The sequence below is a fragment of the Primulina eburnea genome, chromosome 7 (assembly GCF_022965805.1).
Source record: "Primulina eburnea isolate SZY01 chromosome 7, ASM2296580v1, whole genome shotgun sequence".
Lineage (NCBI taxonomy): Eukaryota > Viridiplantae > Streptophyta > Magnoliopsida > Lamiales > Gesneriaceae > Primulina > Primulina eburnea.
In genome coordinates this window covers 40,482,506-40,502,345 of record NC_133107.1, presented here as the reverse complement: position 1 = coordinate 40,502,345, position 19,840 = coordinate 40,482,506, and positions in this window count along the sequence as shown.

Sequence of the window (19,840 nt, the reverse complement as noted above, 5' to 3'; positions counted from 1 at the left end):
TGGGGCAATTGATCATCCTTGTACTGTTTTCTATTTATAATATATGCATGATATGTTATAAATAATGAGTATGTGCGTTATTATTATTATAATAACAAAGTTGCATGAATCCGGCAAACATACGATCAAACATGGCGAGCTTTTAAAATAAAATTAATGATGAGACCTTTCAAAATTAAAAACCCTCATTTTGAATAAGATTCAAAATTAATATCAAGTCCGAAAAGGGGAATTATAAATTTGTTTATAATTTCCTTGTCTTCCATCGACAATGGATGCATGATGAACGCTACCCGTACTCGGGGCTCGGCTCATATTATTGAGGGGGCCCTGGGTGCCGGAAAGCTGTGACATCCATTGACATGGTGATGTGAACTACGTGGAACTCCCATGATTTCGGCTCATATTATTGAGGGAACTCATGGCGACCGTCCATTAAGGTTCAATATCGATGGGTTAGGCTTGACACGTAAAGATGAACGACGTCATATTATTGGGTCCTAATCAAACGTGAGACAAAAGTATACGTAGAGGGTTGCATGGCGATGCAATTGGAAACTACCTTTTAGGAATTTTGATGGCCGATATTATTCGGGATCACAATTCGCTAATTGGACCTTACGTACCTTCTGAGGAAAGTGTTTCCCGTTTTCACTAGAGGGTAGTGAAAATGTCAAAACAGTGGGAGCGATTATTTATAAAGTAAAAGTCCAAACTTTATATCTTATTAAATATTTTAAAATAGTCATTAACATTTATCTGTTTTACTTTTCAGTACAATCTTTGACATGTCATCAATTCGCAACCCGTTTTCGGTCATTCTCGAAAAACACATTCTAACCGGACCAAACTATATCACTTGGCTAAGAAATTTAAAGATTGTCCTAAACTCGGAGAAGATCGAATATACACTTACTGAGGCGCCCCCTGCTGAGGCTCCTATAGGCTGCACTCCTGAGGAATTGCAGACCTACAAGGATTGGTGCGACCATGACTTGAAGGCGAAGTGTTATATGCAGGCTTCGATGAACGATGAGCTGCAAAGGCGATTCGAGGATGCTAAGAATGCTGCTGACATTCATATGCACCTCAAGGAGCTCTTCGGTGAGCAGACTCGGCCTTTGAGGCATGCCACAGTGAAGGAGCTCATCACTTTACGCATGCGAGATGGGACTTCGGTCCATGAGCATGGCCTAAAGTTGATTGGGCTCGTGGACAAGCTCGTAGGCATGGATTTGATCTTGCCATCGGAGTTGACCACGGATGTGTTGCTGTTGTCACTGCCCAACTCTTTCGATCCTTTTGTCGTGAACTTCAACATGAACAAGCTTGAGCCCAGCCTTGAAGAGTTGGTGAACATGCTTGTGACCTTTGAGTCCACGATCAAGAAGGAGAAGCAGGTTCTTTTTGTGGGCTCTTCATCTGGCACGAAGACCGGTCCACCTGGGAAGGGAAAGAAGCATTCTTTCCAGCGTACCAAGAAGAGCGAGCCCTTGAAGAGGCAGACTTCGAGTCCCGTAGTGGCAGCCGCGCTAGTGAAGGCTGAAAAGACTGTTGACATCTGTCACCACTGCAAGAAGCCTGGACATTGGAGGCGTAACTGCAGGGAATATCTTGCGCAGAAGGGTTCTGCCAAAGGTATGTTCTTTATTGAAGTAAATATCTCGATTAACTCTACTTCTTGGGTATTGGATACCGGCTGTGGCTCACATCTCTGTAGCGATTTGCAGGTGATGGGAAGAAGTAGAAGGCTCCGAGAGGGTGAGACCTTCTTAAGGATGGGCAATGGAGCAAGAGTTGCTGCCAAGGCCATAGGAGATGTTTGTTTAATTTTGAACAATGATTTTAAGTTTGTATTAAGAGATGTTTTATTTGTACCAGACTTGATTAAAAACATTATTTCCATTCCTATGCTTGATATTGATGGATATTCTTGTTTATTTGGCAAAGGTGTTTGCAATATTTACAAGAATGAATGTTTAGTTGGTACCGGTGAACTTGAAAACAATCTCTACACCTTAAAATTAAAAGATATTCCACTTAACAATGTCCAAACGATAACAACAACAAATAAGCGCAAACAAGATACTCTTAATTCGGCACAATTATGGCATGCTCGATTAGGTCATATATCCCTAAGAAGGATGAACAAGTTAGTGGGAGTTGGCATGTTTGATATGTCCGATATTAATGCTCTCACGACTTGTGAATCCTGTCTAAAAGGAAAGATGACCAAAATTCCCTTTAAGGGCCATGCGGAGCGAGCCAAAGGGTTATTGGATTTGATCCATACCGATGTGTGCGGTCCGCTTAGCATCACCACTAAGCATGGACATGCCTACTTCATCACCTTTACCGATGACCATTCGAGGTATGGGTATGTGTATTTAATGAAATACAAGTCTGAAGCCTTTGAAAGGTTCAAAGAATTCAGAAGTGAAGTAGAGAAGCAATTGGGACGAAGCATCAAGACACTTCGATCGGATCGAGGTGGTGAGTACTTGAGTGCCGAGTTCCAAGAGTATCTTAGAGAGAATGGGATTCTCTCGCAGTGGACTCCGCCCGCTACACCGCAGTTGAATGGTGTTTCGGAGCGTCGTAACCGGACTTTGATGGACATGGTTCGGTCTATGATGGGGTTCACAGAGTTGCCGCCATCCTTTTGGGGATATGCGCTTGAAACAGCGGCAATGTTGTTGAACAATGTCCATACAAAGGCAGTTGACAAGACTCCATATGAGATATGGATGGGTAAGCCTCCCAAGTATTCTTATCTAAGAATATGGGGGTGTCCTGCTTATGTGAAGCAGACAGTGGGAGATAAATTGGATAGTCGATCCATTTTATGCTACTTTGTGGGATATCCAAAGAATTCAATTGGATATTACTTCTATCATCCCCAAGAAACAAAGGTGTTTGTTTCTAGGAACGCAATCTTTTTGGAAAAGGAATTTCTATTGGATAGAAAAGGCGAGATGATAGAACTCGAAGAGGTTCGAGAGACACCCACAGTTGTAGAACCCACACCCGAGAAGCCAAGTGAGGAGATACAAGCTCCTAGAAGAACCGAGAGAGTCTCGAGACCACCTGTGAGGTATGGTCTGCTTCTTGAAGAGGGCCATGATGAGCCTAATCTTGGATGTGATCCAAGGACCTTCAAGGAAGCGTTATCTGATGCCGATTCATCCAAATGGCTTGAAGCAATGAAATCTGAGATGAATTCCATGCATTCGAACCAAGTGTGGAATCTCGTGGATCCACCTGAGGGAATTGTTCCCATAGGGTGTAAATGGATTTACAAGAGGAAACTTGGGGCGGATGGGAAGGTATTGACCTTCAAGGCGCGACTGGTAGCAAAAGGGTATACTCAAAGGCAAGGTGTTGACTATGAGGAAACCTTTTCTCCAGTTGCGATGTTCAAGTCCGTAAGGATTTTGCTAGCCATAGCTGCATGGTATGACTATGAGATATGGCAGATGAATGTTAAGACAGCATTTCTTAATGGGGATATTAAGGAAGAAATTTACATGTCTCAACCCGAAGGGATTACATCTGTCGGAAGTGAGCATATGGTATGCAAACTTCAGAGATCTATTTATGGTCTAAAACAGGCATCTAGGAGCTGGAACCTCAGATTCGATAGTACAATCAAAGAGTTTGGTTTTACTAAGAATCCTGAGGAACCATGTGTGTATAAGAAGGTAAGTGGGAGTGCTGTGACATTCCTAGTTCTTTATGTTGATGACATTCTACTCATTGGGAATGATGTAGGAATGTTGCAATCAACAAAGATATGGTTAGCAAGTAAGTTCTCAATGCAGGACTTGGGTGAAGCATCTTTTGTATTGGGAATACAGATCTATAGAGATAGATCAAAAAGATTGCTTGGTCTCACCCAGTCCACATACATTGATACCATCGTGAAGCGGTTCTCGATGGATGAGTCCAAGAGAGGACATCTACCAATGTGTCATGGCGTGTCCCTATCCAAGTCTATGTCTCCCAAGACTGATGCAGAGATAGCGGCGATGACACGAATTCCGTATGCTTCGGCTATTGGTAGTATCATGTATGGGATGATATCTACACGTCCTGACGTGGCATTTGCACTAAGTTTAGTGAGTAGATATCAATCCAACCCCGGTCTTCCACACTGGAAAGCTGTGAAAGACATCCTCAAGTATTTGAGAAGGACCAATAAGCTGTTCTTGGTCTATGGGGGTGGAGAACTGAAATTGGAAGGCTATACCGACTCTAGCTTCCAAAGCGATGTTGATGACTCGAAGTCAACCTCCGGATTCATATTCATGCTCAATGGTGGTGCTGTATCTTGGAAGAGTTCCAAGCAAGACAGTACTGCGGATTCCACCACTGAGGCAGAATACATTGCTGCATCGGCTGCAGCAAAGGAGGCTGTTTGGATTAGGAATTTCGTCCAAGAGTTGGGCGTCATTCCAAATGGAGTTGCTCCTATCCCGGTGATGTGCGACAACACGGGAGCCATAGCTCAGGCGAAGGAGCCAAGGTCTCATCAGAAGTCCAAACACGTATTGAGAAAGTACCACATCCTCAGAGAGATCGTGGAAAGAGGAGATGTCGTGATTGACAAAGTCGGCTCCGCAGATAATGTTGCTGATCCACTAACTAAGCCTTTACCAGGACCATCGTTCGAGAAGCATCGCGAATCAATGGGTCTAAAGTATATAGGTAGTTGGCTCTAGTGCAAGTGGGAGATTGTTAGAGTAGGTGCACGTCGAGCCAAGTGTTGGCTGACTGTTCACGATGAAACTCTTTGTATAAACGATCTTTATTTTAATAATATTTCAATTTATTAATTTGGCGCATCTTTATCTTTATACCCATGCTTGTTGCATAGATAAAGTCCTTGAATATACAAATAGTAGAAAGAATATGAGATGCTCATATGATGAGTATCATGAAACTCATATTTGGAATAATGTATATTCTAAACCGTTCCTAGTCGATTCAGCCGCCACTAAGAAGGATAAAGGCCGCTCGAGTTAGAGACTAGTATCTGTGATGTGAGTACCATGTTTCATTGGTAGGGGACATTGTGATGTCCGAGCATGCAGATAGGTGCTCCTGGTAGAGTGCACTGAACAACCCTCTATAAAGGACTTTCCAAGTGGTTCTCACTTATCGAGTGGAAACGTCCTAGTTTATGGTTGTACACCATTAGTCCTTATGACCCGGGACAACATTGAGACTCTATGTGCTAGCGTTTCACTTTGACTTGTTTACCGACTCTTTTGGGGTCATTAGGTGGCAAGATTGGGTGTTACGGCGAAACATATAGGAGTCGATGCATTGTAGTCGGGGATTCACCGCTTACCTACGGGTATGGATATCCTATGTGTTTTTCATGTATGTGTGGGTTGAAATCTCTGATCAGAGTATGGTGGTAATTATGAAAGGGGTTTCATAGATTACACCATCGATGCAACCACGACATGACACATAGTATCGATTCATTGACAACTCTCGATATACCAATAGTTGTCGAATCGGTCGGGATATATGAGCTGAAGGGACCGTACTGTACGCTAACCATAATTGAATGGTTCTTGCAGGCACTATCATGTGATACCTAGGGAATCACGTAAGCGATGCTGCTAGGCGTTTAACGTGATTGGTTGGGTAATATCAGACTTGAGTTCTGACGTTCTTACTATCAAGGAGTTGATAAGTAAGAATGGAGCAATTGGGGTATGCTCGTATAAGGACATGTTTAGTCCGAATCACATTGAGATGTGAACCCACGGCTAGTTGTATCAATGAACCATTGAGGGCCACACAAGTACTTGCTTAGTAAATCCCGAAGAGAAGTAAAATAGTTCAATGTGTTGAACGGCTTATAAATGTGTTTATAAGCGTAAAGAAAATTAGAAGTATGACTTCTATGAGAGAAATATAAATTTTAATTTATGGAAGTGTTCCTAAGATTAAAATTTGGCCAAGTAAATAATGTAGTTGAAAATTGTGATTTTCATAAACATTGTTGTGGACTAAATTAAATTAATTCAAGTGTTGAATTAATTAAACACTAGTAGACCTAGTAGAGTCTAAATAATTAAATTAATTCAAGTGTTGAATTAATTAAATAATATTGAGTCTTGTAGAGCTCAATTTAAATAATTATTTAACTAGTGGGACTTGAGTAAAATCAAGTAATATTTAATTTATCTCAAATGTGTTTGAGATAATAAAATTTAGTCTATGGTTTTTAATGTGTTAAAAACCATATAATATACAAGTGAGACATGTAGGGATTGCATGCTTGGGAGGTGAAGAGCCTTGATTACTTTTTAATAAAATATTCAAAAGGCATGCAACTTTTGAGAGACAACTTTTCACAATACCTAGGCTATTCTCCCACACTCCCAATATCATCACTTGGCCGAAATTTCTTGGAAGATTTTCTCTCCATTTTTCTTTCTCTTTTGTTCTTCATTTTCTTGGAAGAAAATCATTCTCTTTGAAAAATCCTCAAGTTTTTCTAGTGCAAAACTTGAGGGGATTTACCTTGTTGAGTGGTGGGCCTAATTCTTTGGGAGAAGAAGGTGAGCTTGTAGATTTGTCCACCAAACAAGAGCTTTGTTATTTAAAACAAAGTTGGAGCCATTTCATCAACTCTAAGGAGTTGATAGGTATATTTCTTAAAACATCCTATGCATGTTTTTAGTTTTTGTAAATGTTGCACAAAATATATATGGGGGCCGAAATTTTCTTGATAAAATTTTAATTTTTCGCTTCCGTTGCGTTTCCGGCCCCCGTAACCGGTCCGCTTTCATTATATCCCTCAGAGTTGTCGATTGATGGTATTCAATGTTTTAAAGCCATGTTTTACAGAGTATGTTATGTTCATTGCTATGTAAGAATTCCACTTGCTGAGTTTTATACTCATTTCAGTTATTTCATGTGATGTAGCTAAGAGCGACGGACCAGGACAGTGATTGTTTGGGAAGATACAACTCAAATGAGATCTCATTTGAGTTTCCCAACCAAAATCACATACTAGATTTATTGTTTATCTTGTGATATGATTGTGACTTGTTTATAGACTTGTATTCAAATCTTTTGAGATGATTATGCTTTGTTTACAGATTATTATTCATTGCATTTAAGATAGGGAGTCTTGACATGTAATGCCCGAGAATTATAGAACGGATAAACCAAGATTATTAATCTTCGTTAACGTGAGACTCGGAAGATATGAGAACGCATGATATGCAATGAGGGAAGAAAAGACATGAGAAAATAAGAGTTTTATTGGAGACAAGACCGCACCCGTGCTCAGGTTAGTACCGCACCTGCGGTGAATGTCTAGTAGGGTACCTAAATTTGACATTTCGAGATCGCACCCGCGGTGCAAGAGGGACCGCACCCGCGGTAGTGACACCACACCCGCGATCTTGTACGTAGCGCACCCGCGGTCGTCAAAAGTCAGAAAGTGATGATAATGCCGAAGCATGAGCGCACCCGCGCTCCTGGAAGCACCGCACCCGCGGTCATGCGTGTCGCATGAAAAATGATGCCACGTTTCATGAAGTGCATGCAGTATATATACAGAGGAATGACACGTTTTCCCTCAGAATTGCAGAAAATGAGGTCGAGGCTTTGAGAGAAAAATCCTTACGCCTTTTAAACTTGCGATTGTGGAAGATCCGTCCATCAGAATTCAAATTCGACTTCAGTTCTGAGTTCCTCGTGACACGAGCTACATAAGGACGTAAGTTTAGTTACGTTTTGAGATTTTTTGAGAATATGATCTTGCTAGAATTGCATGTGATTCAGATATGGTGTTTCTACTACCGTAGACATTGTAGAATTGAAGACAGATTAAAGAACATACTGTTTCTGTAGTTGTTATGATTTTTGAAAGATATTGACTGAGATTCTATATCAGAATTGTGTTAGTATTCAAATTATGAATTGTATTGACACAGATTATGGGTTCTAGAATTATATTTGTGATGTTCAGATTGACGGAGTTATTCAGATTGTGTTGTTATGCCGTCGAAACATCAGTTGATCTAGATTGATCAGATTCAGATACGATTTTGATTAGATTGTGATATTATTGATATGACTCAGATTGTATCTTGTTCAAACATTGATCAGATTGTATACTGAATTGAGTATTGATCAGAACAGATTGTATATTGAGTTATTCAGTGATACTATGTATTCGATATTGTCTTTTCAGATTGGATATGGACAAATTTGAATACAGGTCATCGTCTTCGTCAGACAGGGAAGACAAAGGTATAATTCATGTGATATTCGGGAAGATACAACTCAAATAGATCCTATTTGAGTTTCCCAACAAAATCACATACTAGATTATGGTTATATTATTATATGAATACGCTTTATTTTTATGCTGATTGCTACTGCTTTGGTTACAGATTGTTATGCATTGCATCTAAGATAGGAGAGTTTTGACAGCTATTGTCAATTATCTAGATGTTCGGTGTATCTCAGCTTAGGAGCAGCTCTGACTCCTATTGCAGCCGTTGATACAGCTCAGACCAAAGTCTAGGAATAAGACGTACAGTCACCCCGAGTGGGAGGGTAGGTGACAGCAATTGACGTCTTATTCACACCGGGATCCCTAGAGTTATAGTTGAGTCGAGTCTAGACATGATTTGACTAGAACTGCATGCGTTTATAGATGTGGTTTCATAGACAATGAAACCCATGTTTATTGCTTTCAGTTATGAAAGCATGTTTAGGTGATTTGATTTAAATTGCATGTCTATCTGAATTGAGTTGCATGCTTATTTTGATTTGATTTCATAGATTATGAAATCTAGTATTTTTGAATATAATCATGATAGCATGTTTTATGATTTAGATTGTTTCTATACACGCTTACCATGTTTTATTCTCACCGGAGTTATCCGGCTGTTGTCTTGTTTTGTATGTGTGCATGACAACAGGTGGGGCTGGATCGGGGTCAAGATGATGAGGAGAGAAGAAGAGTTAGCGTGGTGATTCTGGACTTACTTTAGATTTGGTTTATTACTTGAATTTAGTAACCGAACCTTAGACTTAGATTGTACAGCTGTGGGGACCCGTGCTCTAATTCTTTTTCTTGGGATTAAATGGATCATTAATATAAAATGTGGGTCAAATTTTCGCTCTTTAACATTCCATCAAATGTTACTAACTAGGCATAAAACATGTCTCTATTTTATTACATTAGCATATTATACAAATATAAAATACAAGTCTTGTTCTTACAACTAGTGTTCACTATCATCTATAAACAAAAGATAGTCCAAAGCTAATAAAAAGACCACTAGTCCTCTGCTGCGCCCGTGATCTCCACGCTAACCCGATCATCTCTGTCTCGACCCAGATCCTGTCCCACCTGTTGTTATGCACACATACAGACATAACAACAGCCGGAAAACCGGTGAGAACAAATCCCAGTATAAACATGTATACATGCAGTAAAACAATCTAAAACATGTAACATGCTAACATGAATGACATGCGTATATAATCATGAAATGCGAGTCTAATCATGTCTAGATGCGACTCGACTAGAACTCTAGGGATCCCGTTGTGAATAAGACGTCACTGGCTGTCACCTACCCTACCAATCGAGGTGCTGTACGTCTTATTCCTAGACTTCGGCCTGATCTGTATCCGCGTCTACAATAAGGGCGGTGATCTTCCCCTAAGCTGAGATATCGCCGAACATCTAGTAGTCTGCCTGATCTCCAGACTGCCCTATCTTAATGCATGAATACACAATCTGTAAACAAGCATAATGCAATGCTACACAATCTGTAAACAAAGCATCGCAAGATTTGAATACAAGTTCTATAAACAAATCTATAACAATCATAATCATATCAAGGTATGAACAATAAAACAAGTATGTGATTTTGGTTGGGAAACTCAAATGTGATCTCATTTGAGTCGTGATTCCCCAAACAAAACATGTACTATACCTTTCGTCGTAGAATCGCTGTCACGGTCGCCAATACGAATCTGAAATGGAAATATGGATACGCACTCTATCAATTTCTAATCTAAATCAACACATAACCAAGTTACTACGTGATCTCTATATAATCTGACGGCATAACGACGTAATTCTCGATACCGGTCAATCAAATTCTCAACACATATCAACACATTATCATTCTAAACTCATCAACTCATAATCATCATCCTAACATGTCATAGTATTCAAAATCTGCATATTTAGCTCTAAACATGCTATAAAAATCGTAACAATTGCATATGACCTCCGTTCTTCGATCCGGTTACGAATATATTATCTTCATACTCACAAGAACATATCCTAGAGTTCAGATCTTAATTCTCCTAACAACAATATCTCAAATCATGTTGAAAGTGAACAATACTTACATCACCTTGTAGCTTGGAGTGAGAGGAGTCCAAATCTATACTTAGATTTTGGTTTGGATAAGAAAATCTTGCACTAATTAACTTTGAATTGAAAGAACCTTTCTTCTCCCTGGAATCTCTCTCTCTCTCGATTTTGCTTCTGAAATGGCAAGGAATAGAGACAACTCTATATATATCTTGCATGGTTGAGGACAAATGGCTTGTTCTTTGATGTACACGTCTCGCGCATATACGCGACATCACCCGCGCATATGCGCGAGACCTACTGGTCTCGGCCATGCAGAATTTAACACTTCGCGCATATGCGCCACTTTTCTCGCGCATATGCGCCATTGTTACTGGAGGTGTCGCGCATATGCGCCGCTTCTCTCCGCGCATATGCGCCAATGCTACTGTAGATGTCGCGCATATGCGCCACTCTTTCCGCGCATATGCGCCAACTGTTCTGTCCAAATTTTTAAGGTTTTCTCCTCTTGTCCATGTATTTCTTATTCTCATCTCACTAAACACTCCTCATTATATATATATACCTACGCATATATATTCCGAGTATTATGTCGATGAGAACTATTAATCTCGAGCCTTACAACAGCATTGTACTTTTATACTGAAATGCATTTTATACTGAGATGTATATTATCTAGATTCCATTACCTTCCGCATTTACATTTTAAAAAGAAAAATTTTTAGACCCTGTTTATCAGAACTGATAATTAAATCCCAACGATGATTAAGAAGATGATTAGCGTCCGGGTCCCCACAACAGGTGGTATCAGAGCGATAGATCCTTTAGATTGAGATAGTCAGAGTTGATAGATCTTTTAGACTGAGATAGTAGAGAATGAGCGGGGTAGATTGAATTTTCTTCCTTGCATGTGATTGCTAGCATGAGATTTATGTCAATGTTGACTTGCATGAAGTGTGCTAGCATGATTTACTGCTTTCCCTATTACATGTTGTTTGTATCTGAGTTGATTGCAGCATGTAATTGTTAAGCCTGAATCAGAACTGAGTCTCGATCAGAGGTATAGGATCAGAGAAGGGCTGAGACAGATTGTATAGACTGTGTACTAACCGGTTTGATATTCAGATATACCGCCTCGGAGAATTCCAGAAAAGGGTAGTACTTCGTCTGAACAGATAGATGCATCAGAAACTCAGATAGAAGTAAAGTTGGTAGAATTACAGTTATTTCAGCCGCCGATTTTGAGTGGTATCGAGACATCTGAAGACTGTCAGAACTGGTTGGATGACATAGAAATATTGTTTGATTTCCTTGATTGTACAGATGAACAAAAAGTTAAACTGGTATTCCACCAGTTACGAGAGGTTGCCAGAAGTTGGTGGATTACAATTAAGGGAGTATTAGCACAACGTGGTATTGTGATCACATGGGAAGTCTTCAAAGCTGAATTCTATCAAAGATTTTTCCCAGTTTCATACCGGGAGGACAAAAGAGCAGAATTTGAGAATTTGAGACAAGGCCAATTGAATATTGATGAATATTCTGCGAAATTCTCTACTTTATTGCGTTTTGTTCCTCATTTAGCTGGGAATGATGAAGCTGTAGTGAATCAGTTCATCAGAGGATTGAATTCAGAGGTAGTTGCATTGATGAATTTACAGCGACCTTACCATTTTGCTGACATCATGAGTAGAGCAAAGAGAGCTGAGGCGAGTCTGATTAGACAACTAGGGAGGTTGTGTGTGAAGCAACCCCAGACACAGCAATCCCCTCTTCGATTTGATCGAGGCAGTACGAGTGAAAAGCAAGATTTGCTGAAAGCTCGGAAGAAGCCATTCAAGAAGATGGGAGGTGGTTCATCTAGCTCTAGCGTTTCTGGTCCAAGCCATACTGAAGTGTATTGCAGGAGTTGCGGAGGGAGACATTCCACCGAGCAATGCCAGGGAGTGACTGGTAGATGCAATATTTGTGGACAGCCGGGACACTTTGCCAAATTCTGTCCCCAGAAGCGTTCCCGAAGATTGTAGGGAACAGAGTTCAATTGAAAACACAGATCCAGAATTCACAACAGGTACTATTCTTTATGATTCTATTGCATATGTATTGATATATACTAATTCATTTGTTAAAAATATCTTTGACTGAGTTGCATGGAGATATGCTGTATCTGTTGGGTTTGTATGTACTGTAGTATTGATGTCCTTGCTTGTTGAGGAAATGTTGATATCAGAGATTTCTGTATATATTGTATACTACAGTAAGATGAGAATGAAATAGAGATAGATTATGATGTACTTGTGTTTTCTGATTTGAACGCATTATTGATATGTACATGCTGAACAAGTACAGACATATTGTAGAATTTTTCCAGAAATGGTAAGAGTCAGACCAGAGATGACTGATTAGTGGAGATCCCACGATAAGGATTCTAGATTTAGAAATCCTTTGATATCTGTATTGTATATGACTCGATTAGTACAGAAAGGAGCAGATTGCATCCTTATGTATTCAGTAGATCCACTGAAATCGCGCCTAGCATTGGCAGATTTGCCAGTGATATATGAGTTGGCCGATATTTTTTCTAGATAAGATTTCAGATTTGTTGTGATCTCAGAAAGATAAACTTCAGAAATTGAATGTAGATCAGGTATTGTTTGTATGTTAGAATTCAGTACAGAATGACATGGAATGTACAGAATGATACAGAATGAATTAAAATAATTGAAAGATCAGTAGAAAAGTATCAGCCAGGAGTTACAGTTGATTTAGTGTTCCTATTTGGCATGTGTCAGTATAGTCAGAGATGTTCTGATGATTCTATGCTTGTTATATCTATGAGATTTTGATATAAGTGTAGCATTTGATTGATTGAATCGAATATCTGAAGATTGTGTTGAATATTCTGAGAATTGTGATGATTGTATACAGAAATTATTCAGATAAGAATCTTGCTTGAAACAGATTGTATTCAGAATATGCGATATCTGAAATTAGTATACAGATTGACCTTGATACAGATGAGATTGGGATCAGTGATTGAGAATGATACCGATGTCAAAAATTTCAGAAATGTCAGAAATGTCAGAAATTATTATGTCTGATTTGACAGATTATCTTATTCGACTATTGCTTTATATCTGCTGAATATTGTTATTGTTCTAAATCAGTATGTGAGACATCTTATATTGTTTTGGGGAGCATATTTTATTTGCAGATGAGATATAACAGTTGATCAGAATGACATGAAGATATTTATCAGAAATCCTTGTTTTATGAGTTCACTGGACTCACTAGATCTGTATAGGATATTGATACTTCGTTCTGATTTGATATTACTTTCTTTTTGAACCCGTATATGCTACAGATTATTGTGAATCACGGAGAGCATATACAGCTCCAACCGAATCAGAGTTGAATTCGAGAGTTACAGTAATTCAGGAATATGATCAGAATGTTCAGAACTAGATTTCAGTAATCAGAGTCGAGTAATAGTTATGAGACTGATTATCTTGTGGTATCAGAATGTTTCAGAATTGAATAACAGAAGTGATATCGATAGTCAGAGTCGAATACCAGGTAGGTATTTCTTCTTTAATTTTTTTTATTATTAACTGATTGTTATGCCGAATAGTTCGAAGTTGAAATCACAGATATTGTCAGAAATGCGCTGTAGTGACTTCAGTTGTCATGTTTGTGACTGAGAATGTATGATATTCGAACAGACAGTTTTGATATAGACAGATTAAGTCAGTTGTGACAGATTTGTACTGAAATTTTGGGCAGAAATTGTACTGAATTTTACGAATTGTCAACAAATGAAGACATAAATCAGAAGATTATTACAGATATGTATGTTTCTAAATAGAAATGAGAGTGCATTTCTATGGCTTTCGTAAAGAAATTACCGCCATTTTCTCCAGATCGAAATATGATATGATTGTGATTGACAGATTGTTCAATCTATACCTATCAGTTTGTACAAGATGATGTACAAACATGAGCAAATGACACGGATTGATGTCAAAGAACTGATCAGATTGCACAGAATGTGGCAATAAAATGTATCAGATTGTGATTGTGATTCATTTTGCACATATGGCAGAGTATACCATACGTTATTTCGCAGATGTTTCACCGATTTACGGATAGCCAGAGTGTACTATCCAGATATGGAAGATATCCAGAGAGCAGTAGTGCTGGATGTTAGCACTAGTTGACATGAGGTATTGTTACTTTATGGGTGATTGGGTGTTGGTAGCTATCAAAAGAGTACTGAGATAGTTACAGACGACACATTGTACAGTGAGTACTACAGAGTCCTTATAAAGAAGATTCATAAAGGAATAAAGATAGCTCAGAAATGACAGATTTGATAAACCAACATCGGATGATGATGCTTGGCATTTGGAGTGGAAGATTGAATATATCCTTGATCGGGATAAACAGAATTGATAACTGTCAATAGTATTGATTTACTATGAACGGTAGATTGACATACACAGATGTTGTATAGCCAGTACTGCGAGATTGATTCTGTCAAAGGAATTTGGAGAAGTATTATGATGTTATACTTAGTGAATTCTTATTCCAGATTGGAATCAGAGATTTGAGTTTTGATTTAAACTTTACGATACATTCCTTCTAGTATATCTGAACCGATTACTTATGAGTTCGGGGACGAACTCAGATTTAAGAGGGGGAGAAATGTAATGCCCGAGAAGTGTAGAACGGATAAACCAAGATTATTAATCTTCGTTAACGTGAGACTCGGAAGATATGAGAACGCATGATATGCAATGAGGGAAGAAAAGACATGAGAAAATAAGAGTTTTATTGGAGACAAGACCGCACCCGCGCTCAGGTTAGTACCACACCCGCGGTGAATGTCCAGTAGGGTACCAAAATTTGACATTTCGAGACCGCACCTGCGGTGCAAGAGGGACCGCACCCGCGGTCTTGTACGTAGCGCACCCGCGGTCTTCAAAAGTCAGAAAATGAAGATAATGCCGAAGCATGAGCGCACCCGTGCTCCTGGAAGCACCGCACCCGCGGTCATGCGTGTCGCACGAAAAATGATGCCACGTTTCATGAAGTGCATGCAGTATATATACAGAGGAATGACACGTTTTCCCTCAGAATTGCAGAAAAGGAGGTTGAGGCTTTGAGAGAAAAATCCTTACGCCTTTTAAACTTGCGATTGTGGAAGATCCGTCCATCAGAATTCAAATTCGACTTCAGTTCTGAGTTCCTCGTGACACGAGCTACATAAGGACGTAAGTTTTGTTGCGTTTTGAGATGTTTTGAGAATATGATGTTGCTAGAATTGCATGTGATTCAGATATGGTGTTTCTACTACCGTAGACATTGTATAATTGAAGACAGATTAAAGAACAGACTGTTTCTGTAGTTGTTATGATTTTTGAAAGATATTGACTGAGATTCTATATCAGAATTGTGTTAGTATTCAGATTATGAATTGTATTGACACAAATTATGGGGTCTAGAATTATATTTGTGATGTTCAGATTGACGGGGTTATTCAGATTGTATTGTTATGCCGTCGAAACATCAGTTGATCTAGATTGATCAGATTCAGATACGATTTTGATTAGATTGTGATATTATTGATATGACTCAGATTGTATCTTGTTCAGACATTGATCAGATTGTATACTGAATTGAGTATTGATCAGAACAGATTTTATATTGAGTTATTCAGTGATACTATGTATTCGATATTGTCTTTTCAGATTGGATATGGACAAATTTGAATACAGGTCATCGTCTTCGTCAGACAGGGAAGACAAAGGTATAATTCATGTGATATTCGGGAAGACACAACTCAAATAGATCCTATTTGAGTTTCCCAACAAAATCACATACTAGATTATGGTTATATTCTGATATGAATACGCTTTATTTTTATGCTGATTGCTACTGCTTTGGTTACAGATTGTTATGCATTGCATCTAAGATATGAGAGTTTTGACAGCTATTGTCAATTAACTAGATGTTCGGTGTATCTCAGCTTCGGAGCAGCTCTGACTACTATTGCAGCCGTTGATACAACTCAGACCGAAGTCTAGGAATAAGACGTACAGTCACCCCGAGTGGGAGGGTAGGTGACAGCCATTGACGTCTTATTCACACCGGGATCCCTAGAGTTATAGTTGAGTCGAGTCTAGACATTATTTGACTAGAACTGCATGCGTTTATAGATGTGGTTTCATAGACAATGAAACCCATGTTTATTGCTTTCAGTTATGACAGCATGTTTAGGTGATTTGATTTAAATTGCATGTTTATCTGAATTGAGTTGCATGCTTATTTTGATTTGATTTCATAGATTATTAAATCTAGTATTTTTGAATATGATCATGATAGCATGTTTTATGATTTATATTGTTTCTATACACGCTTACCATGTTTTATACTGGGATTTATTCTCACCGGAGTTATCCGGCTGTTGTCTTGTTTTGTAAGTGTGCATGAAAACAGGTGGGGCTGGATCGGGGTCAAGATGATGAGGAGAGAAGAAGAGTTAGCGTAGTAACCGAACCTTAGACTTAGATTGTAAGGTATTGTACTTTTATACTGAAATGTATTTTATACTGAGATGTATATTATCTAGATTCCATTACATTCCGCATTTACATTTTAAAAAGAAAAATTTTTAGACACTGTTTATCAAAACTGATAATTAAATCCCAACGATGATTAAGAAGATGATTAGCGTCCGGGTCCCCACATGACATATCAGTCAAACTTCTAGACGTTCGGTGATATCACAGCTTAGGGGAAGATCACCTCTCCTATTGTAGATGTGGATACAGATCGGGCCGAAGTCTAGGAATAAGACGTACAGTCACCCGATTGGGAGTGTAGGTGATAGATCGTCTTATTCACATCGGGGTCCCTAGAGTTATAGTCGAGTCAAGTCTAGACATGATTTGATTCGCATTGCATGTTTATATGAATGTCATTCATAATAGCATGTTTCATGTTTTAGATTGATTATATGCATGTATACATGTTTATACTGGGATTTGTTCTCACGGGAGTTTCCGGCTGTTGTTATGTCTGTATGTGTGCATAACAACAGGTGGGGCAGGATCTGGGTCGAGACAGAGATGAGAGATGGACATAGCGTGGTGATCACGGGCGTGGCAGATGATTAGTAGCTGTATTTAGACTTGAACTACTTGTACTTTGGTATTATGTATTAAACACTAGTTTGGAAAGATGTTTTAGAACAGAACTTGTTTATTACATTGTACATTGTGTATGTTGTAAATTAATAAAGAAAGATTATGCTTAGTAATAACATTTGATTTAATGTTAAAAAGCGAAAATTTGACCCACATTTTCTAATAGATCCATTTAATCCCAAAGAAAAGAATTAGAGCCCGGAAACCTTTTCAACTGTTTCAATGTTCAAGTCTATAAGGATATTGCTAGCCATAGCTGCATAGTATGACTATGAGATATGGCAGATGGATGTCAAGACAGCCTTTCTTAATGGGGATATTAAGGAAGAGATTTACATGTCTCAACATGAAGGGTTTACATCCGTCGGAAGTGAGCATATGGTATGCAAATTTCAGAGATCTATTTATGGTCTAAAGCAGGCATCTAGGAGTTGGAACCTTAGATTCGATAGTACACTCAAAGAGTTTGGTTTTACTAAGAATCCTGAGGAACCCTGTGTGTATAAGAAGGTCAGTGGGAGGGCTGTGACATTCATGGTGCTGTATGTTGATGACATTCTACTCATTGGGAATGATGTAGGAATGTTGCAATCAACTAAAATATGGTTAGCAAGTAAGTTCTAGATGCTGGACTTGGGTGAAGCATCTTTTTTATTGGGAATACAGATCTATAGAGATAGATCAAAAATATTGCTTGGTCTCACCCAGTCCACATACATAGATACCATCATGAAGGGGTTCTCGATGGATGAGTCCAAGAGAGGACATCTACCAATGTGTCATGGAGTGTCCCTATCCAAGTCAATGTCTCCCAAGACTGATGCAGAGATAACGGTGATGACAAGCATTCCTTATGCATCAGCGATTGGTAGCATCATGTATGGGATGATATCTACACGTCCTGACGTGGCTTTCGCACTTAGTGTAGTGAGTAGATATCAATCGAACACTAGTCTTCCACATTGGAAAGTTGTGAAAGACATCCTCAAGTATTTGAGAAGGACCAATAAATAGTTCTTGGTCTATGGGGGTGGAGAACTGAAATTGGAAGGGTATGCCGACTCTAGCTTCAAAAGCGATATCGATGACTCGAATTCAACCTCTGGATTAATATTCATGCTCAATGGTGCTGCTGTCTCTTGGAAGAGTTCCAAGCAAGACAGTACAACGGATTCCACCACTGAGGCAGAATATATTGCTGCATCAGCCGCAACAAAGGAGGCTGTTTGGATAACGAATTTCGTCCAAGATTTGGGCGTCATTCCTAATGGATTTGCTCCTGTCCCGGTGTTTTGTGACAACACGGGAGCCATTGCTCAAGCAAAGGAGCCGAGGTCTCATCAGAAGTCCAAACACGTATTGAGAAAGTACCACATCCTCAGAGAGATCGTGGAAAGAGGAGATGTCACGATTGACAAAGTCGGCTCCGCAGATAATGTTGCTGATCCGTAACTAAGCCTTTACCTGGACCATTATTCGAGAAGCATCGCGTATCGATGGGTTTGAAGCATATGGGTAGTTGGCTCTAGTGCAAGTGGGAGATTGTTAGAGTAGGTGCACGTCGAGCCAAGTCTTGGCCGAGTGTTCACAATGAAACTCTATGTATAAACAGTCTTTATTTTAATAATATTTGAATTTATCATTTTGTCACTTCTTTATCTGTATACCCATGCTAGTTGCATAGATAAAGCCCTTGATTGTACAAATAGTAGAAAGAATATGAGATGCTCATATGATGAGTATCATGAAACTCATATTTGTAATACTGTATATTCTAAACGGTTCCTAGTCGATTTAGCCGCCACTAAGAAGGATATATGCTGCTCGAGTTCGAGACTAGTATCTGCGATGTGAGTACCATGTTTCATTGTTAGGGGACATTGTGATGTCCGAGCATGCAGATAGGTGCTCCTGGTAGAGTGCACTGAACAACCCTCCATAAAGGACTTTCCAAGTGGTTCTCACTTATCGAGTGGAAAAGTCCTAGTTTATGGATGTACACTATTAGTCCTTATGACCCGGGACAACATTGAAACACTATGTGCTACAATTACACTTTGACTTGTTTACCGACTCTCATGGGGTCATCAGGTGGAAAGGTTGGGTGTCACGTCGAAACATATAGGAGTCGATGCATTGTAGTCGAGGATTCACCGCTTACCTTCGGGTATGGATATCCTATATGTTATCATGTGTATGTAGGTTGAAATCTCTGGCCAGAGTATGGTTGTAATTATGAAAGGGGTTTCATAGATTA